The sequence below is a fragment of the Benincasa hispida genome, chromosome 10 (assembly GCF_009727055.1).
Source record: "Benincasa hispida cultivar B227 chromosome 10, ASM972705v1, whole genome shotgun sequence".
Lineage (NCBI taxonomy): Eukaryota > Viridiplantae > Streptophyta > Magnoliopsida > Cucurbitales > Cucurbitaceae > Benincasa > Benincasa hispida.
Window position 1 is genome coordinate 53983423 of NC_052358.1, and position 16790 is coordinate 54000212.

The following is a 16790-nucleotide window of genomic DNA, read 5'->3' on the forward strand; positions in this document are numbered from 1 at the left end:
TAACCCTTTACTACTAATCTAGCCTTGAAGGTTTGCGAAAATGAAACCGAACCGAACTGAATTAATTCGATTTCAAAATTTCTTCAAATCGAATCAAACCGCATTTTTCGATTTCACTGAGTTTTCGGTATGGTTCGGATTTTGAAACGGGCCAGTTTTTGCGGTTTGAATGACCACTCATAATAATAATCACCTCTTGCTATAATAAATACTATTTCAAAACCCTCAATTAGCTACAATCAACATTATTACAAAATCTTCATTTGTTACAGTATTTACTATTTCCTACCATTTTTACTATTTTACATTTATCATTTTTTCTTTTTTGCTACTGTGTTTACTATTTCTTTCTCAAACTAAAATAGTGTACACCTCAAACACATTTAACTCAAACTAAAATAATCACACCTCAAACACAAATTATTATAATCCAACTATAGTAATCTAGGACTATAGTAACTAACTCCTTGCCCCAAACGCTCCCTTAGACTTCAAGCTAAATTCTAAAAACAAAAACAAGTTTTTGAATATATTCTGGTTTTGACATTCCTCTTCAGAACAAGTTTTTTGTAAATGTCGTAAAGTGCATGTTTTTACCTTTCATTTTGTTACTTTTCATAAGTAAAAGAGTTGATGATCATGACATTTTGACCTCGTAACGTATCAATTCAAGTAAAATGACCAAACTGAGCATAGTTGAATCAACATCTGTATGTGTAAACCATGAGGTTTGTGGTTTGAATTCCCGTACCCCAATTGTACTAAAAAAATTCAAGTAAAATGATTCAACACATGTCTTTAATTAGTTTTAACCAAGTTTTAGGTGATTCAAACCACTTTTATGTACATTTACAGTATATTTTGGTTTTTTAGTAGAAAAATGATTTGATGCAACTGCATTGTGCCCTCGACCAAGTCCGTATCTGTTATGTAGTCTTTCAACCCTTGCTATTTTGCAGTCTACAGCCGTTTTTCAACTTTGTTTTTTGCCTTCACCAAACAATTTTGGCCTATATATTGCTGAGGAATCATCAAGGATCGATCATCTTTGCATTCTTGAAGAAGCCCCAAGAAAAATCAACCAAAAACTCTTCAAGAAAGTTCCTCTGAAGAGTCTAGTTCCTTAGGTCATTCCTACCTTTGAGAACATGTATGTAGTGAAGATTCATCTTAAGAAATGTTGTATCTAATGGAGAAGCCCCACGAAAAATCAACTAGAAACTCCTCAAGAAAGTTCCTTTGAAGAATGTAGTTCCTTAGGTCATTCCTACCAGTGAGAACGTGTATATAGTGAAGATTCACCTTAAGAAATGTTGTATCTGATGGGGTTGACATTCAACAAATGGAAGTAGTCAGGATCTTTAAGCACTCTAATTATATTTATTAAAGAAACAAGCATGCATGTACACAAAACTTGCTTAGGATTTCTATAGTTATCTTTGAAGAACACTTCAAATCAGTAACTTCTTTGCTTGAATCTCCTTTTATTTGGCTTGAAAAGCACCACAAGATCTTCTCTACTATCCTCTTGGCCCTTAGATTGGATGGTGGAATCCAAAATGAGAAAAAAAATTGAGAAAACTTTAGAGATTTCAATGGGTTTTGGGGTCAAGAGCATGGAAAGCCAATTTTCTGAATTTTTCCAATTGCATGATCAAATTTCAACTGATTGAAATTTATTTTTATTCAATTTCAGCATGCAATCCAATTGCATACTTGACAACAAACCACACTCAAATTAGTGGAATTTTAGGTAGATAAATTTTCTTTTATTATCAATTCAATTTTCAAAAATCAAACTAAAATTTAAAAAATTGATTTAAATATTTGAATTTTCAATAAATTCAGAATTTCCATTTTAGAATTAAATTAATTCAATAATTAATTTTAAATAATTTAATTAATTAAAAATATTTAATTATTTAATATTAATTTATTAAACCACCAATTTCTACCATGAATCATTATTCAGCTATTTAAGTTATATTTAAATATTTTTCAACTCTCCAATTTCATTTAGTTAAATAATTAAAACATTTAATTATATCGTATATAATCAATAATTTCCTCAAATCGAATTGAACGTTTCAAATTTTCTTATCAACTACTCAAATCGAATTGGGAATTAAATTTGAAGTGTTCAAATTTTAATTAGGATTTGAATTTAAATTCTTCAAACTTCAAAATTAGGTTTGGATAATTTATATTTGGATATAATTAAATCATTTAATTTATCAAAATTAAAACATAATTTGAGAGTTTAAAAATATTTATAATGATTATTTAAATTTAATTATATGAATTGGATTCTTTGTATGAATAATAGGTGTTTTATTTAATTTAATATTTGATATTAAATTATTAACTTATATTAATTAATTAAAATTTGTTTTAATTAATTAAAATAATTTCTAATTTCATATTAAGAAATTGAATTTTGGTTAAATTAATTAAATTTAAATTGAATTTTTTAATGATTTTTGAGAATGACTCGACTAAAAATTGGAAATTGGTTGAGATAAATGGATAATCACTTATTGTTGAGGATATAAAATGCATTTCCTATATGTTGATAGTTAGAATGTTTCTACCTGTGTGCTAATCACTTTACAAAAGTTCTTACGGTAAAGTGCCTTACGGTCCCCTAGGGTTTGGCAAATCGGGGCTATGGCGGGGGGAGTGCATCCCCCTCCGGCCCGTGGGGGAAATTCTGCCCCATCCTGCCCCTGTCTTCCGCCATTTTAAAGGTGTGGAAGGGGCGAGGATTCCTCGTCGGGAAATGGGGTCCCACGGGACACCATTCCCCATTTTTTGGTGATGATTTCCCTTTTTTAAATTAAAATTTTATTTTATTTAAGTTTTTTAAGTTTGGGCTTGGCTTCTTGGTTTGAGTTAGAATTTGGATATTTAATATTGTACTCTAATTCAACACTATACATATAAAACACATATAATAAATAAATTATTTTATATATTATAATATATATTTTTAAAAATATAAATATATCAAATCGAGTCGGGGAATAATCGGGTTAGGGTCAGGGTCGGGTCGGGGCGGGGATATCGTCCCATCCCCAGACGAGGCCTAAAATATTTTCGCATCGGTTTGACCCATCCCCGTCAAATCGGGGATTCCTCGCCTCGATCAGTGGCGGTCCTCACAGGGAATTTGGCCAACCCTAGGGTTCCCTAGTGAATCTAGGACTACGAGTTGTATAATCTAGGGTAAGTGGGAGAAAAATCCATGTTATATGATGCTTAGTGAAGACAAATGACAAACCATGGGTATGTGATGTCGTAGTTTATTATATTTCTCTAAGAAAACTCTACTACTCAACATTATATGTATATATGTATTACCATTGGAGTTTTAGTCCAAGTGGGAGTTTGTTGGATTTTATGTCCTAAAACTCGTGGTTTGTAAACAATACATTTTTTCTATTACTAATAAAAATGTTACAAAGGTATAATAAAGTTGTTACTAAACATGTGAATTGCATATTTCATTTTTGAAAACCCTAAATCCAAAAACTAAGATTCATGGCTATAACATGAATACTTGGACTTTATGTAGAGACATACAAATAGATCAAGTTCGAGTAAATAACCAAACGGTCTATAGTATACATATAAGGCTAGGTACCTTATTCTGGAGACATTGTCGGATGTGGTCCACTATATATTTAGTACAAACAATGTGATCTTGTATCGTCCATGTGGAGACATGCGAGTGAAGACATTCTATGCAAAAAGTTTGTATAACATCGGATCAAGAAATAAGTCACTATTACTTTATAACACCGTTTATTATTTAAGACTCACTATTTCAATACGAGACCTAGGTAACTTGACCTTAATCCTAAGCTAAATATAAATTTTTGTTTATTTGGGATTATCCTTAGATCTGCATGAGTAAGTGTGGCTCATCAACACTTACTCAATATGCCTCCCATTTCAGAGGTAAAACCGAGTAGATAGCTGGGGAAATAAGATGCGAAATGGAATTCACTCCTACCTGCTTTTGGGATAGTAGAGAGGTTGTTTCCTTAAGTGTTCACCTCAAGTCTTGAATAAGAGGCTCAACTCTCTCATTGGCCCGAGAGAGACTTGATTTAGTGATTAGATCACAAATCAATTGTTCATTAGAGAATAAGTGAGACTTAAGAAATAAGAGGTAATAGCAGGGGTAAAATGGATATTTGACTCAGTCATAATTATGAACGACCTGTGAAGGTCGACTTATTGATGATGATTATATCAAGTGGACAAAAATATATCTATAGTGAGAATAGTACAACCACTTGGCTATAGTGGAGTATCTCGATAGTTAACGAATATTGATTAACTAGGTTAAATAGTTTAGTTGGTTAATCTCAAATAATTGGATCTCTGATCTGTAGGTTCATTAGGTCTTCTTACTAGCTCATATCGGACTAAACCTTGGAACAGTGTGATGAATAAATTCGAAGTTTTTGATTTCGATTTTTGGAAAGAAGTGGTAAATATATTTCATATATTTAATCTAATGTTCAATTATGAACTAAACATATATATAGAGAGAGTAAAAGATATTTAAATGATATTTGAATATCGAATTTTCTAAATAAGGAATAAAAAACGGTCAATCAAGATTGATCAAAATTAGTGTGATTTTAAATTAATTAAACTTTTAATTAATTATTTAAATTATTTTTTAATTTAAAGAAGTCAAAATTTGATTGAAAGTCAAAATTGGAATAAAAGTCAAAATTGTTGACGATGTCAAAATTAAATTAAAAGTCAAAATGTTGACTAGGTAAAATTTGAGATAAAATCATAATGTTGACTATATACTTTGAAAGTCATTGCTTGACCATTTGACTAACTTAGTGGGAAAATCCAAAAGTGGAAAAGCTTGAGTCGTTTGAAGAACCTTAACCCTAATTCTCTCTCGAATCATTACACATTTCCTCTCCAAATTTTGTTAGTTACTAGATCCCATCATCCCGATATAAGGCCGAAGAACAGTCGGGAATACTCTCATGGTGGTTTACGAACTGATCATGAGAAGAATTAATCATAACCAATGAGGAATTTGGGCTACAAATGTTGGATATTCTAATCTTATTTTAGATTTGAAATTGCATGCTTATTTCATATTAACTAATCAAATTAGAGTGCTTTAGATCTAGTTTGCTTCCACTGTGCATGTGTACATTCCATCATAAATGTAATGGGCATAGATTATGTTATTGATATATTATTTAGTTAGATTTACATATAAAAGCCCATTGAATCTTAAGATCTCTCCCTTTTAAGCTTGTTTTCATCCTTTGTAATAGTAGAGAAACCCTAATTGTAATTCTCCAATGTTTCTCCATTTATCTCGGATTCTCTCTATCGCTTTTTGAAATCTTCACAATATCCAACGATCTGAAGTGCTTACAAAATATTTACTTTTTTAAAAAAAGAATTTAAATAAAATTTGTTAATATAATAATATTTTCATTTTTTTAAATGAAGTATATTGTAGGGTCTCAAAGTAAAAATATGAGATAAAATAGCCTTAAAAAGTATTAGTAATTAGTGACATTAGTTTATAAAGTTAAAAATTATTGAATGACAAAATAGTCTAAAGAAGCTTTTAAAGAAACTCATATTTCATACATCACATATATACAAAAAATATGTATTTAAATAGTTTGACGCAAAATATACAAACAGTAGGTACCCTATTTTTTTTTTTATATATAGTATATAATATAAAAATTACATATATATCTAAGGTGTATACCTGTCTCTTATACACATCTAGATGTGTATAAGAGACAGTATATATATATTGCACATATATATACATTATATCATATAGAAAATCATCTATTTGCACTTCGGTTTGGTTTCGTATAAATCCAAAACTATAGTTTTTTGTTCGAATCAATTTCGCCACCAAACTAAATCGAATTGAACTGTGAAGACACCTAAGCCAATCTATGATGGTCCTCAAGCATGCCTTAACTCGACATACCAACTCTACACAGACCTTTTATTTTAATATTGTAGATTAAAAAGATATCAGTGAAATATTGTAGTTTGGAAAGTATTTAGAGATTTATGGTAGTTTTAAGATTTCAAGGTGGAAAAATAATAAATAATTTGTCGAGGGTTGAAATCTCGACATGAAGGTCGATAAATTATTCACAGGTCGAGGGTTCAAAATTTGACCTACATAGGTCAAGACTTCAACCCTCAACAAATGCGTATCTTTTCACTTCACTTCTGCCGCTTCCCCATATCCTGCTCGCCTACTATTCTGCATGCCTGACGCCTTGACCAAATCTTGGCAATTTAAAGCTGCCTCAACCATCCTCACCTACTTCCTCTTCTTCTTAAATTTGTAGGCCGAGTTTTCAACACTTGACCTACGACTATTTAACCCCCACATCTCACTCATTTTTTCAATCTTCACCAATCTTCATTCATTCTCTCTTCTACTGCATTACTCTCTTCATATAAATTTGGTTTCTATTCTTATACTATTATTATCTTTTTTTTTATAATTTTTATTGCTGTTTGAGAAACAAAGATTCAAGAAAAAGGTATACATTCAATCAACTAAATTACTTTTTTTTTACAATTAAAAGCGTAAATAATTTTTTAATAAGAAAGTTTAGTTTATAGTTTAATACAAAATTGTTGTGCTTTTTTTTAACATATATCTTATGATATTTGATTTTTTTAGTCCTAACTTTGAAAAAGTTGTTTTAAAAAGTTTTCTAATTTTTTATTAAAAAAGTTATTGTATAATACAAAAATGTTAATTTGATGTTTAGTTTTTTTTTTTTTTTATTATTATACAAAGTTTAGTATTAATTTGAAGTTTAAAATTTTTTATTCAATTCTTTTAGTTCTTAATAAGTTTGATGTTCAAACTAAGTTAATTTTTTAATAGTTTTTTTGATGGAACACGAGACATATGCAGCAGAATAAGGATCTAATTACACTCTAATTGCTTCTAATTAAAAGAAAATTACCATGCAAATGTTAAAAAAAAAAAGTAAACTAAAAGGGATAGTATACAACCTTTGTAACTCCCGAAAAATGTTTCTTCTCGCTGAAACTTGACACGAACTCTACCGGATCACCACTAGAGTTTCTTTGCTATTCTCTAGATTTAGAATCGGGTTGTGGGACCCGGTGAATGAAGAAATGAAAAGAGAAGAAAGGGAGGTTCAAGGTTAATGTGAGAAAAAGGGAATTTTGGTGAAAATTTGGAAACAAAAAATATAGAAAATTCAGCTTGCTAAAAAAGAAGAAAAAAGAAGAAGAAGAAATTGCTTTTATAAAACTTCCTTTTATAAAACAATTACATGCATCTAATGCATGTAAAAACTCACCAAAAATCAACACCTCACAAAGTACTAAACCAAAGTGGGCTATCTGTCATTCTATAATGTTTATACAAGTCCACTTAAGTTAGTGGGATTATCCAACATCCACTAACTTTAATCAAGGGCAAAATGATCCTTTTCCATTTGGTCAAAGTCAAACTTTGACTTTCCCTAACGAAAAAGTCAACTTTTTGACCTTTTACAGTTTTGACTCTCTTGACTAATTTTGACCTCCCGAACATGAATCCACATTCATATTTTGAAAATTCAAATCACATTTGAATATAGAGCGCCATACAAAAAATTGATAGCGATATCACATATACTTGTCGGTTTTACTTTATTTTCCTAATACGAACAATTCGAATTAATCCAACATACTGTTCTAAGTTTAATCCATATGAGCTAGTAAGGGGACCTAATGGACCTATAGATCATGAGCTCCAAAAATCCGAGATTAACCGGTAAAACTCTTTAACCTAATTAATCAACATTTGTTAACTAACGGGTCATTCCACTAAAGTCCCGTAATTGCACTCTCCTCACTGTAGATATATTTCTGTCCATCTGATATAACCATAACCAGTAAGTCAATCTTTCACAGGTTGTTCGTGGTCTTGGCTGGGTCAAAATACCATTTTACCCTCGAGAACACTTCTTGTTCTTTCAGTCCCACTGAACCTCTAAAGAACAATTGATTTGTAGTCCAACCAACAAATCGAGTCCCTCTCACCTTAGTGAGAGGGTGGAGCCCCCTGTTCTAATTCCAAAGTTAGCATTTAAGGGAATAACCAATCTATTACCATTACTGACGGGTAGGAGTGAAGTCCGTCTTGCACCCTATGTCCCCAGCTATTTACTCGGTCTTACCCCTGAAATGGGAGGCTTATTGAGCCAGCGCTGTTGAGCTGCTCTCACCCATGCAGATCTAAGGATAATCCCGAATAAACAAGAGTTCATAGTTAGCTCAGGATTGAGATCGAGTTACTTAGGTCATCAAATTTGAACTAGTCAGTTTTATACAGTAAACGGTGTTATAAAGCAAAAGTGACTAAGTCGTGGTTTAGTTTTATCCAAACTCATTGCATGGGATGCCCCCACTCATATATCTCTATATGAACGATTCAGGATCACATCGTTTGTACTAACTACAAAGTAGGCCGCATCCATAGTGTCCCCAGAACAAGGCGTCTAACCTTATCCCTATATTATAGACCATTTTAGGCTATATACTCGAACTTGATCTATGTTTTATATCATCACATAAAGTTCAAGTCTACATTAAATAGCCTCAGGACCTTAGTTTATTGGATTCAAGATTACAATTTCAATAACAATTTTATCAAAAAACAAAACAGAATATGTTTATCAATTTACAAACTACGAGTTTTAGGACATAAAATCCAACATTTTTAGTATTTTTTAAAATTATTTTTAATAAAAATTTTAAAAAAATTTATTTGTTATTTTTATTTAAATTTGATAATTAGTAATGTATTGTTGCATTTTTTTTAGAAAATGGCGGACAAATATTTGGAATTTATGTTGTTTACAAATGGTAGTGTGATTGATGGTGTTGATGGAGTTGAGTATGACCAACCACCATGTGGGGTATTTAGCATAAATGTGAACAATGAGCTTATTTTTGAACAATTCATTGAAATGGTAGGAATGTCACTTGGGGCTCGTTTGGGGGCCCAAGTTGAGAAGACATATCATACGGGTGACTTACATCTCACCGTTTGGGCCACCAACATCCCAACTACCCACATGTGATATCCCACATCCCCACAGTGTTAGGTTTTACCTACCAATATCGCAACTCATTTTCCCACATCACTCGTCTTCCCACCCTCTGTTTTGTTCTCTCATTTCTCTCTCCTCAAACATTTTTCAGCGATGGTTCTTCCATGGAGAAGGGTTTCCATGGAATGGGTGTTCAATTTCGAGTTTAGTGGGGGTTTCCTTTTTCAGATATGTTGATTCTTTTGTTCCTTCTTTTTCTCACCCTCTAAAATCGCTTCAATTCCTCGCTGTTAGTTCTTCCGTGGAGAAAGGTTTCCTTTCTTTTCTTGCCGCTTCAATGAAAACTTGAAACCAATCTTTCGCCGATTCCATGGTTCTTTATTCACCCATGACTCGTTCTATGTTTGGTTTTGTGGGGCTTGATGCATGTTGCTTCTTGAATATTTAGTATTAAAGTCTTGATAGGGGACTTGTTTTAGTCATTGGAGCTTGGTGGGGGAGAATACCATTGAGGTATATTTTCTAAACCCCAGTCGGTCAATGATGAGTACCATCCCCTTTTCACCTTCGTCGCTTCAAAGAAAACCTGAAACCAATCTCTTGCCGATTCGATGGTCTGTTCACCCATAACCCTTTCTATGTTTGGTTTGTGGGGCTTGATGCATGTTGCCTCTCAAATGTTCGACATTTAAGTCTTGGTAGGGGACTGGTTTTTGTCATTGGAGCTTGGCAGGGGAGAATACCATCCAAGTTTTTTTTTTAAACCTTAGTCAGCCGCTGATGAGTACCTATCCATGAATTTTTGTTCAAAAATTTTGATGATGAGAACCTACTATGATTTCTTATGAAATGTCTTCACTATTTTCATATTCAGTCTATTTTTCTTTATTCCTTCTCATTCATTCAATTTTAATCTCTTACCGATTCGATGGTCCTCTATTCAGATGAGATTTATTTGAATAAGTTTCACACATATCTTTTGGTATGTGTTGATTGCACATTTATTTTATGGAGATTTGTTTGAACCGGTTTCATGTGTATTTGTTTGAATCAGTTTCATTTTCTATTTGTTCATTTCGATTCGTTCTCATTTGTTCTGTAATTTTGACCGAGTTCTCTTTGATCCCTATTGGTATGTGTTGATTGCACATTTACTCCACATAAACAATTTCTTCGACCACTTCATTAATGTGACTTGCTTCGATTGATTGCCTCTGTTTGCTAACCGACTTCCTTGCATTTTTACACTTGATTAATGACTCAACCACTTCATTAATGGGAATCAGTTCTTTTATTCATGAATTGAAAGTAAATTAATGGGAGGCTGGTTCCTTTTTCACCACTATTCTGATTATTTTATCTATTGATGTAATGTGGAACTACTTCTATTACTCTCTATTATTACAATGGGTGAATAACCACCCCCTTTCACTTCTCTCCCTCTACAAAATGACTTTTTTCCAGCTTAAATTGACTTGAGAATCCTCCATTGTTTTATGTTTTTTTCTTAAGCATGTGAGTTCTTTCCATCAACTTACTTCTCTTCTACTTTCTTATTCTCTATAATTTACTGGGGTTTCATATATTAATGTGGTAGTGGTTTGATTTTCCACGACAAACTTTTTCTATTGATATTTTAATATTTTAAAAGTATTTGTATGAGTTGTTTTCTACTTGTATGTGTGAATTTGTACTATATTTCCTATATCATGATGTCAACTATCCAATGTTTATTTGTTCATACTCATGAATTACATGTCATGGATGTCTGAGGCTGGCTATAGTTATACATATTCTACTTGAGTTTAAATGCGGTTCATCACATCTATTCTCCTACAAATCACTTGTATCCCACATTGTGTACACTTGATGAATTTCTACAATCTACTACCCTCCTAGTTAGTCTAGTGAGTTACTCCTTACTGTCATTGTTTTTGAATTATATACATTTTCTTCCTATTCACTTCTATTTATCTATGTGTTCATGGTTTATTTGATGGGCACTAACAGTGACACCATTTCAATGCTAGAGTCGATCCAATGGTTCATTGATCCTCAAACTACAATCCCCAAGTAAAATAGGTATGTATACGTTTATCAGAATGTATTCCTCAATTATTAGGCTTACAAATCGTGAGTTTCTAACTACATACTTTCTTTGTTGTTTTACAGCCCAAACTAATAAAACTGCCATTAGTTTGAGGTTCGTATATTATGTATGTTTTTCCTAATTTTAAATGTTGTATATTTGGGTTTGACTTGTAGTTGAAGTACATTGCCATTAGTTTGTGGTTTTTTCGTACACCACCCATTGAACATGGATATTTGACAGTTGACTCATAAATTATATTTTTTTGTGCGTTTGATAATTATGACGTATGAATATTTACAAGTGCTACAACTCATAACAATTTTGTATTAATCATTATGGTTACCATCTTTTGTATTTAAATAGTTATAAATGAAGCATATAATTATGAAAGTGGAAAAATGTTTTAGAAAAGTACAATCGATACACCTTATTCAATTTAAGGTACAATTTAATGAATGAAAATATTAGCATTAAAAGTGGAAAAATGTTTTAGAAAAGTTGAAAAATGGAAAAACTTCTTAATATAGTGCAATTGATACACCTTATTCCATTTAGTATTAAAAAGTGGAAAAATGTTTTAGGAAAAAAGTTCGCACGTATTATTCAATTTAGTATTAAAAAGTTGGTATTTCATTGACTATTTACTATTAATCTTAAATTTTGACTGAGTTTTTTTAAACAACAACAATAAAGAATTATTTAAAAGATGTTTTGAAGAAAGAGATAATAATCAAAATAATCTTAAGTATTAATTATAATATAAATTTCAATTTCAATTAAGTCCTAATCCTTTATAAAACTATTTTAGTAAGAATTAATTCGTTGACTATTTACGATTGATCTTAAATTTCAATTAAGACTCAATCCCTGATAAAACTATTTTTCCTTTTGTATCCTAGGGTTTTAGGTTTCTATCCCAAAATATGAAAAATGAAGAAGTCTTTACTATCCTTTCAATCATCACCACGTCCCAACGACAACTATTCCTAACATTAGCCCTATTAATAAATGACCACCATAGAATAGAGAACCAACCCTACTACATTAGACAGCTAAACTTCTTTCGACTTATTTATGAGAATGACGTCTACTGTGGCGAGAGGATGCGAATAGATAGATGGACTTTCTTCATCCTTTATAACATGCTTAGGATGACCGGTCGCCTCACACCTACTCAATGCATTGACGTCCAAGAGATGGTGGCAATTTTCCTCCATATTTTGGCATACGACATTAAGAACCAAGTAGTTGGACGACAGTTCGCATGGTTTGGTGTAAGACTTGAATTTAGGTTCCTTAGATAAGTGTAATTAACCAAAAAGGGATACTGTTGAATATAATACATATATATTATATATATATATATATTCTTTGTATTATTATTATTAAAAGAATTAAGGTGTTTATTATGGGATTTAGAAGAAAGAGAAGGAAAATATCCTTAATGGAGAGAATTAATCATTGTTCTAGCTGAAGGCATTGAGAAGAGGATGTTGTGCAATTCATTCCTTGATTTTAGGAAGCGGCAGAGAGATTAAAAGGGAAGAGAATCTTCAAAGGCATGGTTTCGACAATTGAGAAAAGGGAATTTAGTGAATTTGGTGCCATTTGAGAGCTGGGAGAACCTGGTTTTCAAGACGATTCTGTTAGAGAACGATTGCAAGAGGGAAGAACAAAAGGAGGAGAATTTGAAAAGGAGGCAGACCAAGGAGTAATCCGAACCAGTGGTAAATTTTGGAAGTTCCAAGCCAAATCTCCAGGAAGTTTGAGCTGAAATTTTAAGGTAAGAAAGCTAACCCAAATCTAAATAAGTTGTAGAACGAAGTTTTCTTGAAAAAGGGCTCAGGATTATGAGTTATGAATTTTTTAATTTGTACCAGGGAATTGGTGCATAAGCAGTTCAACATAGAGGTTTACAGTGAATTTGTAAGAAGGGTGTCGCTTCTGGGGGAAAATCTCGCTAGAAACTTAGATGAGTATCGCTAAAGAATTTCACAAGGAAAAGTTTGATATTTGCTCGTAGAGGGTGTCGTATTCTCGCTGGTGAGGATCTCGCTAGTATTGCTTGTGAGGATCTCGCTAGTGTCATTTGTGGGATCTCTTCGTGTCGCTTGTGAGGATCTCGTTAGTATCGCTTGTGAGGATCTCGCTAGTGTCAATTGTGAGGATCTCTCCAGTGTCGCTTGTGAGGATCTCGCTAGTGTCGATTGTAAGGATCTCTCTAGTGTCGCTTGTGAGGATCTCGCTAGTATCGCTTGTGAGGATCTCTCTATTATCGCTTATGAGGATCTCACTAGGTCGTTTGTGAGGGTCTCTCTAGTGTCGCTGGTGGGGATCTCGCTAGCATCATTTTGGGGGGGGGGGGGGGAATCTCGCTGTGAAGCTAGTTGTGTGGATGAAAATGTTTTTAATAAATTGTTTGAAATAAGCTAGGATTTCTAAGTAATTGTAATCAAGAATTATATCTTTTCAGGTCAAGAGGAGCTGGGGAAAACATATAAACCAGTAGAAGCTTAACAAACTGTAAGTGACTAAGTAGACTCCAAGTTTTTAATATTCAAGCATGTCTGACCAAGTAAAGCTCGGTGGCATTAATGATGTTTTTACACTTCCTCAAGCATCCAGTTGTGAGAGAATAACTTAATGCATGTCCCCTGGCTTGTATGTGTGTAGTTCAGGCCAAGGTATGTTGGGAAACCCTTACAAAAGCCATGTTCTCTTTATGATATATGCTTTCTTAAGGAAGGTTACAGGGGAACGAATTCTTGTGTAAATGAATGACAATGAAATAGCTCTTATGTAGTACTAGGCTATGGAATTTAATTTAAAATATGTATTAGGTACCGAAGGACACTTGAGAAGGTACCTGGCCAATTCAATACCGAAGGACTTTTGAGAAGGTATCCGACCAATTTGATACCGAAGAACTTATGAGAAGGTATCATGAAAGCTCGATACTGAAGAACATGTTGAGAAGGTATCCCAACTAATTAGGTATCGAAGGACACTTGATAAGATACCTGGCCAATTCGATACCGAAGGACTTTTGAGAAGGTAACCGGCCAATTTGATACCAAAGGACTTATGAGAAGGTATCATAGAAGTTCTATTGAAGGACATGTCTGAGAAGGTATCTGAGCGGAGGTATCAAAGCATTAGGATATTTAGTGTGGCCATGTGCACGTAGGCAGTTATGAGTGGGGACCATGGTAGGGGTCTCATGGCTGGTTGTAAACATTGGGAGCTAGAGCGATCAGGCTCGTTCTCAATTAGGGAATAATAACGTTGATGATGTACAGAGAATAGCTTTAAAGCTATATCTAGGAACATTTGTGGGATACACTCGTTTGTATGTGTACATGTTCATAGTATTGCTATGCTTGTTAACTTATGATTGTATAGTCACTTACTGGGCTGTTAGCTCACCAAATTCTTTGTATTCTCTTTTCTCAAGTAGCGGTCAGTTTCCTTAAAGTTGATCCTGCTACTGCTTGCCACCCAGGGACTCGGCTTATTAAGAGAATGTAGGTTGATAATTTGATTATGTACGCATGTTTTGTTAAAAGGGACTATGGCTTCTTAGGGAAGGATTGGGCCTTCTAAGATGCTTCATTTTTGTTTCTTGAGAAGTAATGTCGTGGGAGTATGTGTATATTTATAATGTTCATAGAATTTCTATGGGAGGTTGCTGTATATGTATATTATTAGTATTTGTAACAGGATGGTATTTGGATCTAAAGACATGGTGGTGGTAGTGCGCAGTAGGGGCTAGTAGCTACCATGGTCAAGTTCTCTTATGGAATAAAGAGTAATTAGGGAGGGGGTGTGACATCTGGTGAAACTTTTTCGAGGCATTTTAGGTCCTTTCTGACCTTAATACTACAACTTAATGAGTTATTGCTGAAAAAACCGGAGCCTATCAAGAGCGACTACACTGACAGTAGGTGGAAATGGTTTGAGGTATTACAACAATTTTAATTCCACTCCTAGTTAAATATTAGGTTCTAGATTTTTAGGAAACTAGGAAATGTTTATCCCTTTGTCAATGTATGATCCCATAGAAAACTATCTGGGTGCATTGGATGGTACATACATAAAGGTCAATGTAAGTGCAACCGATCATCCTCGCTATCGTACCCGGAAAGGTGAGATAGCCACGAATGTGTTTGCCGTATGTTCACCAACTGGTGAGTTCATATTTGTGCTGCCAGGGTGGGAAGGGTCTGCAACCAATTCTAGAGTGCTTAGGGATGCAATTTTTCGACCACACAGGTTGAAGGTTCCTAAGGGTATAGACTTTTGTGTTTTTTTTTTTATCTGGATTCAAGACCAAATAGTTTGCCAACTAATTTTATGTATACCATGCCTAGGTTATTATTACCTATGTTATGTGGGATATCCCAATGCCGAAGGATTCTTGGCAGCATATAGGGGAGAGCGGTACCATCTTTCAGAATGGCGTGGTGTTGGAAATGCACCGACTAATCCACGGGAAGTCTTCAACATGAAACATTCATCCGCTAAAAACTGCATAGAAAAAGCATTAGGCGTACTCAAATGTTGTTGGGCACGTGGGAAGTCCTACTATCTAGTTAAGATCCAATATAGAACAATAATGACATGTTGCCCGCTGCACAACCTGATAATGAGGGAGATGGGCCAGACTACAATGTCCGGAACAACGGATGATGAAGATTTTACATCTAACGAGCTCGACGATGAAAATATACAATTTATCGAAACATTCGACGAATGGACCAGTTTCAGGGATGAGTTAGTGACGCGAATGTTCGATGAATGGGAACAAGCATCCTAAGCACAAAGTTTCTTGTTCAATTAGCTTTACTATGAATAAAGTCCTCATACTTTTAGACTATGTTATCTTTCGTATCAAACAATCTACTGTATTAAATTATCTTAATTTATGTTATGTTAATTGGTTCATGTGAATGATGAAACATGTTCTACATTATTCGTATTTAAGCTTTGTTTACCTAACTGTGCCCAATTTATTTTATCAAGTTATATGTATGTATGTATTTAAATGGCAGGACGTGAGAAAATGACAAAACACATTTGGACAAAGGTTGAAGATGCATGATTAGTGGAGTCATTATTGTACTTGGTAGAAACAGGTTGGCAAGCTGATAATGGAACATTCAAGACTGGCTATCTACAACATCTACGATGTCTACTTACGAAAAAAGTTCCTAGTTGTTCCATTAGGCTGTCGACAATAGAGTGCAAGGTTAGATTTTTAAAGCGACAATATTGTGCAATCGCTGAGATGCTGAGTAATGCATGCAGTGGATTTGGTTGGAACGACGAGTTCAAATGTGTGTAAGTAGAGAAAAATGTTTTCAATGTATGGGTTCGGATAAGAGAACGCATTATAGTATTATTATCTTACAATGGTGAACTCTTTCTAATATAATATTATATTCTAACATAATATACGTTCTTGTTTGTAGTCTCATCCCAATGTGAAGAGTTTGAGACACAAACCATTCCCCTACTATGGTGAGCTTTCAATCGTATTTGGGAAAGATAGGGCCACTAGTGAAGGCAGTTAAACCTCGTAC